Genomic DNA, 17,641 nt, shown 5'->3' on the forward strand with positions numbered 1-17,641 from the left:
CTGCTAGTTTTTTTTGTACCAGCTACTTCTACACCCCCTTTAGTGACAAATCTCAGTATTCAGGGCCGGCACTCGGTACCGGTGCAGCTGCACGGCCCCCAGTCTCAGGGCATCCTGCAGCCCAGGTGTCCTTCAGCTGGCAAGAAGATAGCAAAGCACCTGTGGGGGATTGCAGCCCAAAAGCACATCCCCATCTGGCTCACGCGCTCCCTCCCGGGGCACAGGGACAATGCGGCTGCTCTGTGCAGGCGGTGACATGGGCGGCTCTTGGGGTGACTGTGCTGGGCAGTGTGTCACCCAGAGTGGCGCATGGCTCCACAACCCACCGCTGCCTTTCATCAGGCATTTACTGCAAACAGGGCTCTTCATTAAATTTTATAAATGTATCAAAGAGTGTTTCCATCTCACACATATGAAAACATTACCGTAAAATCTTGTTTAAAACTAAATTAATTAGCAACATTAAAAACATTGAGGAGGATGGCTCTTTTTTCTCCCAGAGGAAGCCTCATGTTTAGGCTAGAGTCAATCTCCTTTTTTCTGATTCTCTCTTTCTTTCTGGCCCTATAAATCTTGCATCCTTTGCTGAACAGCCATGCAGCTTCAGCAGGAAGCAGACTGCCCCTCTCTTTTCCCTCCCCTGCCCTCCTTCCCCAAACCTCCAGCAATTGTGGCTTAACCTGGTAGTCAGAGACTAGGCTGGAGCTGTAGATTTGAACCCCCTCACACTGAGGAGGTCGCTGAACCGTAGTCAGCTCACCAGTTTCTGGGTGAGTGCTTTAACCACTGCTATAAAAGATGAGCAGCAGCATCACCACCATCCATCTTTAAAAAATAAAGAGTAATCCAGTTGCCCAGCCCTCAAGGAACAAAGCGCCTATGAGTCAGAGGGTTTTTCTAAATGTGAATGTGAGTTACATCTTAGTGCTTAATTGAAGGCTCTGTGTGCATAGTTTAGTCCTATAGGAAATACAATTTTGGATTATTAGCCTCTCTTCATCATTTCCTAGCAGATTTAAACATCACCTCAACTCAACATACTTTCTGCTAAATATCCTTGTTTTCAGTGGTAAGTGTGTGCCACAAAAGGAACCTGGTTCTTCAACGTGGATGGCTAAATTTTCCTCAGAAATCACGGCTCTTGAATGTATTTTTGGTTCTAGCCATCAGGGCTGAATTTTAATGCTATAATGATCCTGCCAGATGATGACTGACTGCTGTTTCTGTCTTCTTTTAATATAGATGGGAGATGGAGATGCTCAGCATCTCCTGGTAATACTCCACTTTCCAATTCTACAGCTTCATTTTTCTGTACTTTGAGTATGTAGCATAAAGACATGATGGTCTGAGGTGGGTTGGCGGCTGTCCCTACCAGTTATTTATGTTTTTTGAAATTTCACATTCCATAGACTCAAATTCAAACGTGCTGTAAGGAACTCTACTGTGATTGCTTATCTCAGGGATAAACTTGGCTCCATGTTATATGCTTATGATGTTATTGATGGCCCTCTGGCCCCCAAATTAAATTATTAATGGAAAGTTCTTTGTCATTTGTTTCTCAATGTCACATGAATGCAAAAGTATTTTTCAGTGCAGCTTCACAGAGAAGACATTCTCTGTTTGCATTGAACTTCACCTTTTCTGAAAGAGGTGCTAAACTATTACCCCTTTCCATCTTTAACTAAATACTGTAGTTCCCCATCTAAGACTAATCCACTGCAGTTGCTATCAATGAAAGCTCTACTAACATCCCAAAGTCCTTCTTTTTTGCAAAAATCATAGGCTAATATTTAGGTGTTTGTGCCAGTTTCATGCAAGTTAGCCAGTATAAATCCACTCTGGCGTCATAAACTTTGTTTCTGTCTTCCATGGTTGCCTTCCAAAAGCTTGAAACTCCAGCCTAACGTGTAACTTCAGTATGGACAACATACTGCATGATTCGTTAGGGAAAAAAAAGATATCCCGTTTCCTAAGCTCTTTGAATGCTCTATATTAATCTAGCATAGAGCTGGAGCAATCATTACCCTGTGTTTAGGCTTTCTGAACTTTACCGTGGAAGGAAATTAGCTTCCCAAGGGTGACTGTAAAAGCAATAGTGTTTTTTGTGGGGTTTATGCGTAGGAACAAGAGGAACATTGCTTTGCTGGGATTCAGTGGGGTGAAAGCCACTGTGAAGGGACGGCTAGCAGTTCATTTGTGGTGAGGGAAGCCCAGACCCATAAGGAGTGGTGTGGCATAGAGATTTTGTTGATAACTGCATATGACCTTTCTGCTTTCATGTTAGGGGACAGCAGAGCCATGACTATCTGACATGGTCCATGCTGCCAGTTATGCATGGAAGGATTGAACTGATCTTTTCTTTTTCCAGGCTTGGGGGAAAGTGAAAACCTGGTGCAAATGCTATTTAGTATGTTGGCAGGCTCAGTTTCATAAAGGCGAAAATGTGGCTGAAAACCACTTTTATTTGCTCTCTCCACCCAAACAGTACTTTTATTGCTGAGCCTCTGGAAGGCACAATACAGCATCTGACCGGTGCTCTGCTCTCAGATACCTCTCAAGTAGAAAACAAGTTGTTTGCCATTTTCTTCCCTTGTCAGATCAAACCAATACACATACTCAATATACCTATCTTGAGAAGTTTTCTTTATTGATGACTCTCACTTTCTCTGCAAACAATATATTTTCTACAGTAACCGTCCAGGTAAATAGGGTTCAGTCTGGAAATAGAAGGAGCAGAACCATATGGGAGAGTATAAAAATGAACTGACCTGAACCACGGTTCTGAAAACATTGTAAATTGTTTCCATACCTTGACAAATGTTCACACTGTTAGGAATGCCTTTGTTGTTGTGACTTGTCCTCTAATTGTCTGGCACCTTCCAGGGAATAGTTCTGCTCGTATGCTAAATTATGACACAGGGAGATAGTTTGCCAGATTGATCCGGTCTTTCCTGCGTTACCGACAGGTTTCCATTGTGTTCCCATAGAATCCAATACATGAATAAGCTCAAAGTTTGTTCAACTTTGTTTAAGGTTTGTGCGACGTCTGCTTTCAATGGTATTTGAACCGGAGTGGTAGTGGAGAGATTTCAGTGGACTCTGGAGCATGACTATATGTTACTGGTTTGATAGCAAACTGTTTGGGGGCTTCATGGTGTGAAGGAGAGCCCTGCACCCTCTTATGCTTGCCCAGGCAGCTCTGAAGTAATTTTGTACCCCCTCCATGCACGTATATTTTAAGAAGTTACAAACCTATTGCATATACAATAACTGTGTAGCATAAGTATCATAGATACATATGATATATCTCTCCAGCACTGCTCTTTTAACACATTGCCATTCAGGTACATGGGTACACTCAGAAAAATTCTGTTAGCATACATAATTTACCATGAAAAATAGTGGTCCCACATCAAAAAAATGTGTGTAGAGTACAAATATACTCCAAACTTGTTGCTCTTATCCTGTATTTTTAGTAGCTCTGTATACAATATTTGTTTTCTGCTATTTGGGATGGTAATAACAGGAATTATGTCTCCTTCACTAAGCAAGCTTTTTTAATATAAATAGGATTTGTATATGCTAATTAATAATGCATTGTATCTACACTGACTACTGGATACTGTAACCCTTAGATGGAAAGGACTGCACATAGGCTGGTCCCTTCAAATCCAAACTTGTCAGGTATTCTCTGTGTACCGGAGCAATGTTGCCTTTTTAAGAAAGCAGTTTTATTCTGAAGTTCAAGATGGTGAACACCTGGGCATGATATTCTGCTTTTGACCTTGTAAAAATCATTTGCAGTTCTGAAAGCAGGAGCACCTTGTGATAAAACCGTATTAAGCGATAATGACATTTTGCCAGATTGTGCTGAGAATTGCTCTGAGAAGGAGGAAGACGTTTCCATTGGTTGTTCATCAATCTTCAGATTGTCTTCAAATGATGAAGAGCTCAGGTTCCCAGGCCAGCAGCTGCGTAGCGTGAATGTACCCCACGGCCACGGGGAAGTGAGGGGACATGGCGAGGCAGGAAGGGCACTGCCGGAGCCCAGGGTGAGTTCCAGCCATGCGGACTCACACAAGGTGCGGCACACGGAGGACAGAGTGCAGCCTTCAGCTCTGTGTCCTGAGAAACAATATTATCAGTGTTTGGCTTTGCTGAGTCATTCGCACTGCTTTCCAGTGCAGGAAGAGCAGGTTGATAGTGATACTATTTACAGTTCATTATGAGAAGATTGCAGAAGATTGTTGAAGACAGGAACCACTGACCTCCTATTTCCCTTTCATCTGCAGGAGTACATTCATAAACGATAGTCCACTTTAAGGACACTGGAGTGGAGAATTATACTGGGCTGCTTCTTCTACAATCTTCTTTATCTTTTGGGCCAGCAACATCACTAATTGGCACTTGACAGCACTTCCAGATACTCCTTGTGAATCTCATAGTGTGGCTGATGGTTGATAACATAAAGAGAAGAATTCTCAGATCCATTTTAGTCCATCAAAAACTAGACACTGCATAGCATGTACCACATCTGGCAATTGATAGCACCATGTTTGTTAAGGTTATCTGATTGGAAGAGCTGCAAGCAATGAATAACGCAGCAAAGCTGCATGTGATAACCTCCCCACAGTGAAACTGCATGGGCTGACAGTCAGCTTCATGCTTGCCATTTTAATATTCTGGATTTTTAAAGTGGAAAGTGCTAAAGGAATGCTCCCAATTTTCTGAATGCACTTGCCAGACAAAGATATCCCACAATGTGGTTAACAGATTTTTTTTATGCTGCTGAATTTTTCAAATCAATTTCTCACATCTTAAAACAGTAGGAATTATTTTTGATGCCTGAATGCATTTGAGGAATGAATTCGTTTTTCAGTAGAACTACTGCAACTTTTCTCTTGATGTCCAAAGAAGAATAATTCAAAATTCATACCCTTTGTTATTATATGTCTAAACCATAGCTTTTTCTATATACTTTATAAACTTATCTTTTCAAACCCTTGTTCAATACAAGAAAGACAGTAACCCTGCTTTTATAATTTTCTCAAAATATGTAGGCTGGCATATACAAAGAAAGAGTTGCTATCAGCCCTAATGAGTGAAAATGATTTTATTGTCTGTGATTAGTAACGTACACCTTGTTTGGCTCACTTTACAGATTTCAAATAGTTTTCTCTGCTGTGGACATCATGCTTGTTAACAGGATCTTCAACAGAAAGTAAAAAGCTATGTCAGTGCACGCAGTGGACTGGATAGCTCTGACCTGCCATTGAGTGATGGATGTTCTCGTAGCAGCTGGGGAAAATAGCATAACAGAGAAATATTAGTGTTGCATTGCATATTTTTGTGCAATATAGGCTTTGAATCTCAAATACCCTAGCACTCGCATGCATTTCAGCACCACATTCCTATGAGTGCATTACATAAATCTGAATTCCAGGCAGCGCTATGCAGACTTGCAAACCCTTCTTCTCTGAACTCTATTATTTATAAGATTAAAACCCCTGAGGTTTCAAATGGCAGGTTTATTGTCAAGTACAATGTACTTTTCATTCTGAATGGACAAAAGCCTTTGAGCTTACCTGAGTCTGCATGGAAACCTGCCTGCCTGCCCTCAGTGCTACCACATGTATTAGTGGAGGCCAGTCTTTTCTCCAGGGGTGTGAGACAAGCATCCTGTAGGGCCCTCCACCCATACCACTGATAGGCGCCCTGTTGGAGGAGAGCTCTTTCTTTACAAGCATTGGGTGGATGGCCTCCATCCAGGGCTGCGTGAGAGCTAGAAGCACTCAGAAAATATTATTTGTAGAAAATAGTTATCCGCTCGGTTCAGCTTCTGGATTTCTTTGCACTACACCCACAAAAAGATGTTGAACTTTACATATGTGCTGATTGTTAACAGCTATTCAATGAAAATGGCATGGGATGGCCACAAAGTATTTGCTCTGTGGTTATCTACTGTTTGATATTCGTAGGGTGTAGTGAGTCTTTAAAGTCATAAATAGAAAACAAGTATAAACAGGATGGAGGAATCAAAAAGGAGGAATTAAAAAAAATTTCAGAAAGGTTTTTCAAATGTTTCTGGTGCAGATCTCACATCTGCTCATGCAAGTATAGTTCCAAATATCCTAGCAAAATAAACACTTAGACTGTGGTCAGGTATATTCAGAAGCTAAGGTTTTATAAATTTTTAAATGGAGAAGGCACTAGAGGCTCCTAAGATGGCCATTAAAGACCATATTATGAGGCATTTCGTCTGAGGCATTTTAAAGAACCATAGTTGGTCTTCCAAAGTGTCAAATGTCTTTCAGATGTGCTGGTGTTAATGAAACATATATTCATCAATCTTTAGGGTGGGAGGTTTTTACAGCTGCTTACCATTGCTACATATGCACATAAAAATCTCCTCTCTTGTTCTCAAATCACAGGCAAGGGAAAAAAAAAGAAATATTTTTTTAACTAAAGAAGAGATATGTTAGCCTCTTTGACTTGAACTGCTCCAGCAAGTGATCTCAAAAAACTGCTGACCACCCTGTTTGCCACATGGGGTTTTTTTTATGCCAAGACTTTTAATACTAATGAAGGCACACAAATAGAAACCAGTTGAAGTTTTGTGAGATCTAGCTAACTAACATTTTGTTAGTTTTTGTAACAAAGATAAGAGCTTTTGGACTTTGGACATAAGAATGAAATAAGTAAATAATGGTTAATATAAGAAAGGGCATACGGTTCTTGTTTAATGGATTAATAAGAGCAATTAACCTTGTAGTGCATTAACATTTTAGGACTGAAATGTTTGTAAGTGAGTTAGTTTTACATGAAGCGTCCTTGTAAAGGTCAAAGTCAAATGGTATTTTTAAAGAAGTTTTAAGCTCAAAAGTTTGTATTTGCTGACATTGTCTGTCCAGCAACACTAGGAATGGCCTAAATTTAGTATCAGAAAAAATAAATATGGTATGAGATACATAGCTGATCAATACCATTTGCAAATACATACCTAAATTATACTGTGTGGGACCAATAGGAATTTATTCAAGAATTAGAGGAGGAGCTATTTTATTTAGTTTTATTTTATGTTATCTAATTCTGTATCTTGTGCTTCCAAGTCAAAGGTATTTTAAGTCAGGCGTATTATGATTAAGCCAACAGACCATTCGAACCTTTATGTTACATTAATGGCAGTGGTAAGCTTGCTGATTTTAACATTTAAGCATACAACAAGTCCTAAGTTAATTTTGGTCACTTCCATGTGCCCGTTCAGAAGGATGAACCAATTAAAGAACTGGCCTGTGTTTATTGAACAGCCAAGATCTTGATATAACTATGACTTACAGATGCTTTGTATAGGCAGAGGGGAAATGACGCATGACCCAGATGGTGAGCCAGAGGCTGTTGTGAGGATTCGTCCTCAGAAGTTTGGTTTGGAAAAAAGGATTTTAGAGGTAATGTAAGAGTGATCAGTGCAGGGAGCAAAGCATGGAAGTTCTTTGTTTTTATAAGCAATATATATATCTTTTTTCTGAACTCAGACTCATGGATGCAACTGTTTTGGGGTGGGGCATTCCTCCTCAGGAACGTGCCAGGGGACTATTAGGACTATGAATGAATTTTCACACACTCTTTGCTGTCTTTTCCATCTTTTGGCACATACTTTAATCTGTCTGTTGGGCTTTTCCTTTTAAGTCTTCAGTTTGTTGGACATGGTTCCTGCTGGCTGGGATGGTTTCTGTGGACTCTTCAGAGCTGAGGAGTCTGTCAGAGGTGGCAATTACATGACTTGATGGCTCATGGGGTCAAGCTCTTGGCATTAACAGATACTGTCTAGCTGAGGCCCAGTAACAAAATGTGTTGGTCCTTACATTGCTTGCAAGTTTCCTGACTCTCCTCTTCCTCATCTGACTAAAGGAAAGAGAAGATCCCAGCAATGATTGTGGGATGAACAGAACATGCAAAAGACTCTGCTTTTTTTCCCCAACTCTTTTCAGCTTTCTCTTTTCTTACTTGAATTCTCGTAGTTTCTACAGAAATTATAATCTCTTGGGGGCAGAAGCTGTTTTATGTGGCTACAGTGACAGCATAGAAAGCCAAGAAGGAATTAGGATGCTATTTGTTAAGTGAATAGCTTGCTGGCATTTATTTTCAAGTTCTTTAATCACCATGTCCCTCTTTTTTCCGTAAGGCTAGTCCACAATGGTCATAAGGCATTTTGTACTATGTAAATTATTAATTATTTTTCCACATGCTTATGATACTTCCATCTGCTCAGCTGCATGATTTAGGAGAAGACTCTCCCTGCTATGTAGCTCAAATAATCTATGATATCCTTGCCTAGACCTTGAGTGCCAGCACTGAAAAACAGAATTCAGGAACAACCAAGAGAAAACTAAATTGCAAGATTCACGTAAGATAAGGAAAGCATCGGTCATATTATTTAACATTTATTTATATATGACTGATGTGACAACAAGTACCAGCAATCAGGCCAAGGGCTGATGATACTAGAAGCTGTAAAAGAGTATGTTTGAAGGAAATTACAATCTTAATTAGTGGACAAAGCAGCTGAGGAGCTAGCCAAAAGCAAAAAAAACCACAAGACAGCTCAGCATTCATAACAGCATAGGCCAGTTCATGGGCACACAGGGTTGTATGTGTATTGCTTAGTTTTGGCTGCTAGTGACAATCCAAAATTTCAGGCTGTTTAACCTTTGTTTTGGGGTATTGTAGATTTTGTAGGCTTCAGAATGGGAATTAGACTTAGCAAAGGTCTGGAAGGTGAGCTGATCATTTGCTTCACAGGATTAGGCTGTTTGCTTGACTTCTCAGAATGATTCTTTTATGTGTACAGCATCGTGTCAGAAAAGCCATGGAGATGCTTTAGGGAGAGATGCACAGGCAGAGAATGGAGCCTGTCACAAATGGTGGGGAAACCCCATAATCAATAAAAGAATGTCACAGGAAGCCTTGGAGAGCAAAGATGGGGGGGGGGGGGGAAGGGCGGTAAATTGAGAATTCAAGTGTGTTCTTTAATGAATCCTACAAAAGGCAAAAGTGGTTTAAAAGGGGCTTCATTAAAGACTCAATCCACTTATTGAAAATAAGACTTTTTGATAGCTTCAGATAGCATCTCTTTGCAGATAAGCTTGAAGAACCTGGCTATACCTGCACCACAATTGGCACAGTATCATTATATAATTATTTTATTCATTTATTGATAGTTTTTTGGTGTTGAAAATCAAGCCATTGAAAAGCAACCTCGTCACAAAATTAAAGTTGATAAAGATAACTGTAATGTCCTAAAAATGTTGGACTTAGGCAGATCCCCCAAGCTATCACAGAAATTTCAAGACAGTAGTAGAACTCTTTCGCTTTGTTGGTTGGGAATTCTTTACATCCCTTTCTCGCCCTACCCCTCTGTCTGTATATTTTACTCCTTTTTGTTGTGTGAAGAAACACTGATTTATGGAACGGAAATTTCTCAGAAAAAAAAAAAAAAGGGAAAATTTTCTCAAGCCAATAGTGCAATTTGAGAGCACCATCCCAAAATGTAGGAAACCAGAGTTTAAATTCCAACTTGAAACAGCCAGTAGGATCTGAAAATGACATAACACTGAAAATGCTTCAGAAGACATCAGTGGAATAATGTCTTCTGCAAATTTCATAGGACATGGCTGGAAGGAGGTGCAGGGGGAGAAATCAGGTCTCATGTAGTAAGTGCAGTAATAAGCTTTCCCAGATAGTGCTAGCAGTAAGGAGATAGATGAGGTCCATGCAGTTTTCAGAAAGGAGCACAATGTTTCTCTTTTGTTTGTGAGCCTCTTTGAGTATTTTGTCACCAAAGCAGGTAGATACCCTTATCTAAAAAGCTAAAGGCACATCTCAAAAGCTAATCTAGTTTCAAATCGTTCTGTACCCACAGCAAAGGCAAAGAGCAACATTGTCTCCTGGCATGTTTTTGGTATGTGAACAATGAAGCACCTGAAAGAAAATTTATTGTGTATGGTCTTGTCTAATAGCAAACAAAATATTCAGCAGAATTCCTTTGATGGCAGTTTGTTTATTGGCAGTGAAACTTGTAGGCAGGGGATCAGCAGTAAGTGGTAGATCAGCATTTGACATCTGAGAATTTTTTGTTAATGAAGTATAGGAATCTACTCATTTTCCTAAAGAAGGGGGCTCACAAGTGAACCTGTCTCTGTGATAAAAGGAATTTTCTCACCGTTACCGGCACCCCCTGAAAACCTCTGCTTTCAAAGGGTGGTTCTGAGGATGGAGACGGACCTTACTGAGAGACACTTGTTCTTGCCCAATGAATTCCCAGCAACCTGCCTTGGCAGGTTCAGAAGACCATGTTCCAGTGAGGTCCTCTGAGAACCACTTAACATTGAAAACATTTCAGACCTAACTAAGTAGGGTTTTATCTTTCTAGTCTCCTCTCTCAAAAATAAGCTCAACGTCCCTGACTTGTATTCTATTTTATAATGAAACCAGCTGTTAGAGCCACACCACTTTCCTGTTCAAAGCTTTGAAAATGGTTATCATAGGCAAACAACCCAACCTATCTTTGAGTCTCCAGCTCACTCCTGTTTAGATGCCTCTCTGTCTTCTCTTCCTAACCTCTCCTACTCTCCACAGATACTGCTAGTCAATCTGGAGATCAAAGATTTTGCAGTTTCATTTTTACATGCTTTGTGTTTCCAGCTAATTAAGCTGGCTTTTAAATTTAAATGTAACAATACCACTGAGGCAGTTATAGAAATAAAAATGTGTTGCACTGGTAGTGTAAAAAATGGTCCTGGCCCTTGCACAGCAAATATTCAGATTGGTCATATTAATGACAGCAATTGTTACAGGCAATCTACAAACAAAAAAGAACCCTAACTAAACTGGGGAAATACCATTTTTAAAGCCAGATGCAATACTGAGAGAGCATTTCAGGTCCCTAGTGGGGTGGGGGGCGTGGGGGTGGTGGTGTTCAAACAGGGTTGTGGGCAAAAGGGACAACTCAGTCCTATAACTATAGCCAAGATTAATTCTCTGGTATTATTCTTAGAGAGCTGGTCTAATTTTCAGCAGTGGTATCTGTCTCTAAAGGGCAGGAGAAAGTGCTGCAGGGTAGGTATGGCTTTACCATGTACTTGACTATGTCCAAAGTATGATAAGAGGAAAAGAATAGATGCCTTTGAAGAGTCTCAGTGGCAGCCCCATAATGTCAGGGAAGCTGCTTTGGTCCCACTGCCATCAGAATCTGCTGACCATGGGGCTTGAAGCAGCCTGTGGTCCACCTGGGACCAAAAAGACGTGCGTCTTTGGCTCTGAGCTCAGTATTATCTGTGCATTTTGAACAGAAAATTCAGATGTTAGGAGATGATTTCAGAAATATCAACTGAAGTTAAGCTTATTACCATGTTATATCAGATCCAATTTCTAGTTATTTCTTCAATCAGCATTTATTGTATGACTGCATCATAATAAAGATTTCAGAAATATGATGAAGCTGTACATTTGCAGTAAACGAAGCACCTGTGTTTATTACAAATCTGTGCGCAGAGCTCTATCTGCATAGATACTTGTCAGTCAAACAGATGTCCCTATATTAATTCTCTTTTTCTAATTGGGAAATGGAGGTGAGATGGCATTTATATCATGACTATTATGTGATTGACATATGTCTAGGCTGAAGCAGAAGCACAACACACCCCCTTTGTAAATAGAAACAAACCAGTGAAAAAGTTGAGTCACATGAGGCTCTGCTTGTTCATTTAAAGTTTAAAGAACAGCAACTGCAAAATTTGTAGGAATATCAGTCGTGTTGAAGACCTAATTATGGGACAATTCTATTCCTTATTTTGGATAAAATTTGTGCACTTATATATTTGCCTGGTGTTGTATGTAAATACATACACATCTGTAATGTATAAGGTATATGCTTTTGGTCATTAATTACTGCTTTTATTTTTTAGCTTTAGCATTTTATTTAAGTTTTCATTAAAAATAAAAAAGTATCTCCCACAGTAAAATAATACCTGCCTATAGATTCATAAAAAATGGCAAGGAAACAAATATTTAATGCAAAAATTAAATCAAATATTAAAATTACCAAAAAAGGTGCTTTAATAAAATGTATCCAGCTTTTTTCTCAGCACTGAAGGTCCAGCTGGAGTCTGAGCCTTTATGAAAATGTCCCGGTTTGTACAAATAACTGACACAAGCCCAATCAAGCTCATCTTTAAACTGGACTTCTCTGAATAATGCTATGATTATCAAATGAAAGTTAAAATTTCATCCAGTTAGGTTCTTAATTTCATTGCATTTTCTCAACTTTTTTTAATGTTGCTGTGTCATGTATAAGGTATATGCTTTTGGTCATTAATTACTGCTTTTATTTTTTAGCTTTAGCATTTTATTTAAGTTTTCATTAAAAATAAAAAAGTATCTCCCACAGTAAAATAATACCTGCCTATAGATTCATAAAAAATGGCAAGGAAACAAATATTTAATGCAAAAATTAAATCAAATATTAAAATTACCAAAAAAGGTGCTTTAATAAAATGTATCCAGCTTTTTTCTCAGCACTGAAGGTCCAGCTGGAGTCTGAGCCTTTATGAAAATGTCCCGGTTTGTACAAATAACTGACACAAGCCCAATCAAGCTCATCTTTAAACTGGACTTCTCTGAATAATGCTATGATTATCAAATGAAAGTTAAAATTTCATCCAGTTAGGTTCTTAATTTCATTGCATTTTCTCAACTTTTTTTAATGTTGCTGTGTCTTTTAAATAATGAACCAAACAAATTCATATATGCAAGTATTCCACAAATTTAAAAAATGCTATAGATTATACAATTGCCACATTATCAGGTCCATAACTTTCAAGCCTTTGCTTTGGTAGAAATGAACTGGTAGCAGGAGAAACTGTAGCATGTTGTCATTGCCTCCTAAGGGTAAGAATAGCTTTATAATTACACATTTTCTTCTATCCAGATAAAGATGGCTTTGAATTATCCATTTTTTCCAGGGTGCTGTATATTTAAAAAGTGTAGGAAGGAAAACATTAAAACATACTGCCTTTTGAAGCAAATTAGCAGTAAAAATGAAGTAGAAAAACATTTCCCTTTTCCTGACTGGCTTGCAACTAATGTGGGTTTCTTGAAGTTGTACATGCCCACAAAAAATGATAAATATATTGGAAAAAGGAAGGGAAAAATGAAAGAGTAAGCTGGCCATATAAAGCAGCTGATGTAAAGATGGAGAGACATAGCCATAGAAACTAGTCACATAAATAGTCATGAAATGAAAAGTTTCAGATTTGTATTGAAGTAAAAAAAAAACTACTTAGAGAAAGGCCAACAGGCCAGACTAAATAATCCTCGACTTAACGTCCAATTCTGAATCACATATTAGCTGCAGAGATTTTAATGTAAATATGCCATTACACTGTCATTACAGTGATCAGGCTGCATGGCTCACAGGTCACATCTCAGCCACTGTTAATTTTGCAGGCAAAAGCTTTTTTTCTCTTGAAATGTTAATAACTTTCTATTAGTTAATGTAGCGTGACTAAAATTCAGATTAGATATAATTCATTTTAATATCTGTGACTGGCTATCCCGATCATTTAGCAATGGTTTCCAGCTGAATACAAGATGCTAAATTGGACTCATTTGCATAGCCCTGTTAAAGCAATGCCATTCTCTAAATGTAGGCATCTTCAAATTAATTTAAAAGATTTTTTTTCTGGTTTTGCTACCAGGATAAAATCTTTTGCTAACAACTAATTGAAGTTACTACAAGCCTAACACACATCCTTTTCCTTCTTTTCTCAGGAACAAATGACTAGTTAATATCATTAACCAGTAAGGGGGAAAAAAATCCACAGTGCTTTTGAGTGCTGAAACGGCCTAATTTGGGAGCTGCAGACAGACCAACCGCCACTATTTGCCAGCATTGAAATAAATACCCTTTCTTACTCTTAAGCACACTTAGCTACATTGCTGTATGTCAAAAGTTAACATTGGACTGACCTTGAAATGATCACCGAATCCACCAGGTTTATTTAAAGATCTGCTATAAAACATATGTTCATTTAAGGTACAGTTTAGCTAAACTAGGCAGCTCTCAGGACCTTCACTGGTTCCTGAAAAAGTTCAGCACACTGGAAAATGTGGGTTGTTATTAATCACTAATATTCTTCCCTTAATATGCACATATAACACCATTTAATGGTAATGGGAGATACATTAGCTCCACAAGGAGAGAATGGCCCTCCAACTTATCAAACCCTATCTTTAAACTCATTTCAATAAACACGTATGTGGGGTTTTTCTGGGATGACGGCTTGATGCAATCTTGAAGAGGGATGGTCAGAAAGCTTTTTCTTTTAAATTAAATGCAAATAAATAAACAAGTCTATTACTTATATTGTATTAGTCAGTATGAATCACATATTTGGCATACAACATATATTCCTGCATCCAACTGAAAGTAATGCCTTTTGAATACTAATTAGACACCCACACATACAAGGACATAAATCAACTCTGATTTTTTTATTTGCATTATCTCAGCACCTAAAAGCTCTTGCGGCCAAGCCGGGAACCCCATCACGCCGGTGTGTGTACAAACACGCGCACTCACAACCTGAGGAGGATCAAAAGAACTCGGGAACTATCAGAGATGAGACAGTTCTTTCTCCTCATTTACATACATGAAACCGAGAACAAGGTCAGAAAAAAACAGAATAATGAAAGTGTCGTGGACTGACACTGCATCAGATTATGTAACTGTAAAATTCTACATGCTTCACAGTGAAGGAATTTACCAATCTTTAATTTAAAATAATTGAGGGATGTGAGAGAAATAGTCGAGGGTGAAAATAATGGTTAATATGCTTTCATGTTTCTTTACAGCTCAGAAGTGTTTGATGCCTCTGCGATACAAAGCAAAAGACTCCTTGGCTGCCAATAAGATCCTAAGATTGCTTAGCACTGTGGAGTCATCATCTACCAATTTGTCAAAAATCTTTTGCAACAGTTCAAAAAATAAATATGTGTAAAAATTATGAAGAAAATATTTTAGATAACACATAGGTTCACCTATAGGGCAGAACATTATTGCTATTGTTTTCCTATTGTTGTTAAAAGCACAGTAGCTATTTATTTAAGAACGTAAGTACAAAGTGCAAAAATCATGATCTCTCTGTCAGTCTTGGAGCCTGATGGCTCTGGGAGAAAACAGTGCAGTCTCAGTGTGAGGCACCACCTGAGTACCAGATGTAAGACAATTGTGTATGCGGTGGGGAACTGAGGCATGATAGTGTCGAATCTGTTGATCCGCTAATATATAGATATTTATATATCTGTAATATCCCTCTGCCTTTCTCTCAGCAGGGGGCTTGTTCAGACAATTTAAATGTGATTTTCTCTATCTATCTCCTCTACTTTCACTTAAAAACCTCAGTGTGTTCTGGAATGCTTTGTCTGCTCAAGTTTTAAATGACTACCAGCACTTTCACTGGGAGTCTTTTCTGAGCCCCAGCTCAGTTTCCTTCTCTCAGCTGGTCATAAAACTACCCATCAAGCTCATGAAAACGCTTATGTGCAGGAATGTTAGACAGATGTGCTTTTGCATTTGAAATGAATTTGCACCCATTTTTACATGGGAATGAAACTTTCATGGGCAGGAGTAATAGACAAAAATGTATATCTTTCATAATTAACTGACCACTTAACCAACCTTGAGTGTGGAGTTTCTTTGTCGTAGTTCTCTCATAAAAATCAGAGGTTTGGGTTGGTTTGGGTTTTTTTTCTTTTTTTTCAGGAAGAACATTTAAAATCATAGATAGAATACTAACAAACATAAATTGGCTTCTGCTGGGGTAAATATTAAGCTTTATGTAAATGCTGACTAGTATTGTAATATTAGAAATAATAAAGCTTGAATGAACAAATTTTAATATCCATTACAGATTTAAGGTAAGGTAAAACTGAGACCTGAATATCCCAAACTTTGAGAAAGTTCAGAACTTTGTTGATGGCCTAGAGGGATCCAAGAGATTATTGGCACCGGACAACCCTGATCCTTTGAGAACTGTTAGTTTTGAATTGGTAATTTTGTTTTCAGATGTCTTCCTAAATTAATTGTTCCATGTAACTTGGTTCTATTGTTAGAACTTGGGGGAAAAAAAGTACTTTAGCAAGCAGAAATGAACAGAAAAACTGTCAAGTCTATTCATACAGATAAACCAAAGGCCACTATATTATCTTCTGAACCTGTTGGGCAGCCAGTCATAGCACACAGGATAGCATACATATTAACTGTACTTTCTCCAACTTGTACAAACTCCTGTCACTGAGGTTTTCCAGGGTGGTGCTGGTTTTTCTGGTCTGCCTCTCACTCCAGAAGTGTGGCAGATAGGATTACTGCTAAGGAAGCCCAAGCTTCTTGCTTGGATGGGGAGAAGAAGGCTACTTCTAAATATTTTAATTGCTTCCACTTTGGCTGGAAGTAAAAAGGCTTACAAATGGCATTTCTTATCAGCGACCACAGCCTCAAAGCACGTCAATCTGTTTTGCGAATCTGTGAGGGAAAGGGCTTACACACAACCCAATTTTACATTGACTGAGTTCATTGTTCTGTTCCAATGTTGCTTTTGCTATTTTCCTCTGAGATTATATGATTTCAAAATTTTTTTGTATATATTTGATCTCTTCTATTTTTCAGAGACTAGCCGGATGACTTGTCAGCAATTCACCAGGAAGAAGGAAGGTAACAGTAACTGCTGTCTGGGGTAGGCTGTGATAAGAAGTAAGGGTTGGATTAAAATCTGTAGTGATTGACCCCAGAAAGTTCAGCCTCTTGCTTCAAGACCATTTCTTTTACACAGTCAAAAAAGGTTCCACCCTTTCAAAACTGCAGAAAATGCAGAGCACCTTATTGTGTTTGTGTGTTCATGGAAAAGAAAATGCTACATTCACACCAGGTATTCCCATATAGGAAATGCTGTGGGGCATGAGTGGCTTGGTTGACGGTTGGTTTTCATAATCAGGAAAGTGAAACAAGACCATGTAATTTAACTAGTCAGTTGGAACTATCTCTATATAGCTCAAATAACTCCAAATAATCTGAGAGAATTTTTATCAATCAGTCCCTCCGTTTAAAAAATAACATGTGTGAGGCAATCATGACCAGTTTATGGCTATTTTGCTAGTAGAAGAAGAAACTAAATTTAGCGGATAAATTATGCATTACAAATTATTCCCCCAGGATCCAATTCAGAACGCTATTATATTGCAAAATTCTGGACTGTATTTATACCTTTGTTTGGCCGATCATCAGGTGGACACATAACACATTGTGTGTAAGCACTTTTCCTAGGGCTTTTCCAGTATAAGTTCAATGGTTAGCAGCTGCTCTTGCATGTTGTGCTTCCAGCCAACCTGCTACAACCTACCTTTTCTCAAGAAAGGTGGCTTCTTTCATAATGCATAAGGCATAAGACTTTTGTGGCTCACTTCTGGACTCAAGAAGGAGATTATTCCAGCTGCCCATATCTAAAGTCTGTGCTCAAGTGCATAGGTCAGAGAATTCTCCAGCCAAGAACTAATACAGCTTGTTGTGCCTTCTGAGATTTCTGGTTTA

The sequence above is a fragment of the Aptenodytes forsteri genome, unplaced genomic scaffold (assembly GCF_000699145.1).
Source record: "Aptenodytes forsteri isolate BGI_AS27 unplaced genomic scaffold, ASM69914v1 Scaffold255, whole genome shotgun sequence".
In the NCBI taxonomy this organism is placed as follows: Eukaryota; Metazoa; Chordata; class Aves; order Sphenisciformes; family Spheniscidae; genus Aptenodytes; species Aptenodytes forsteri.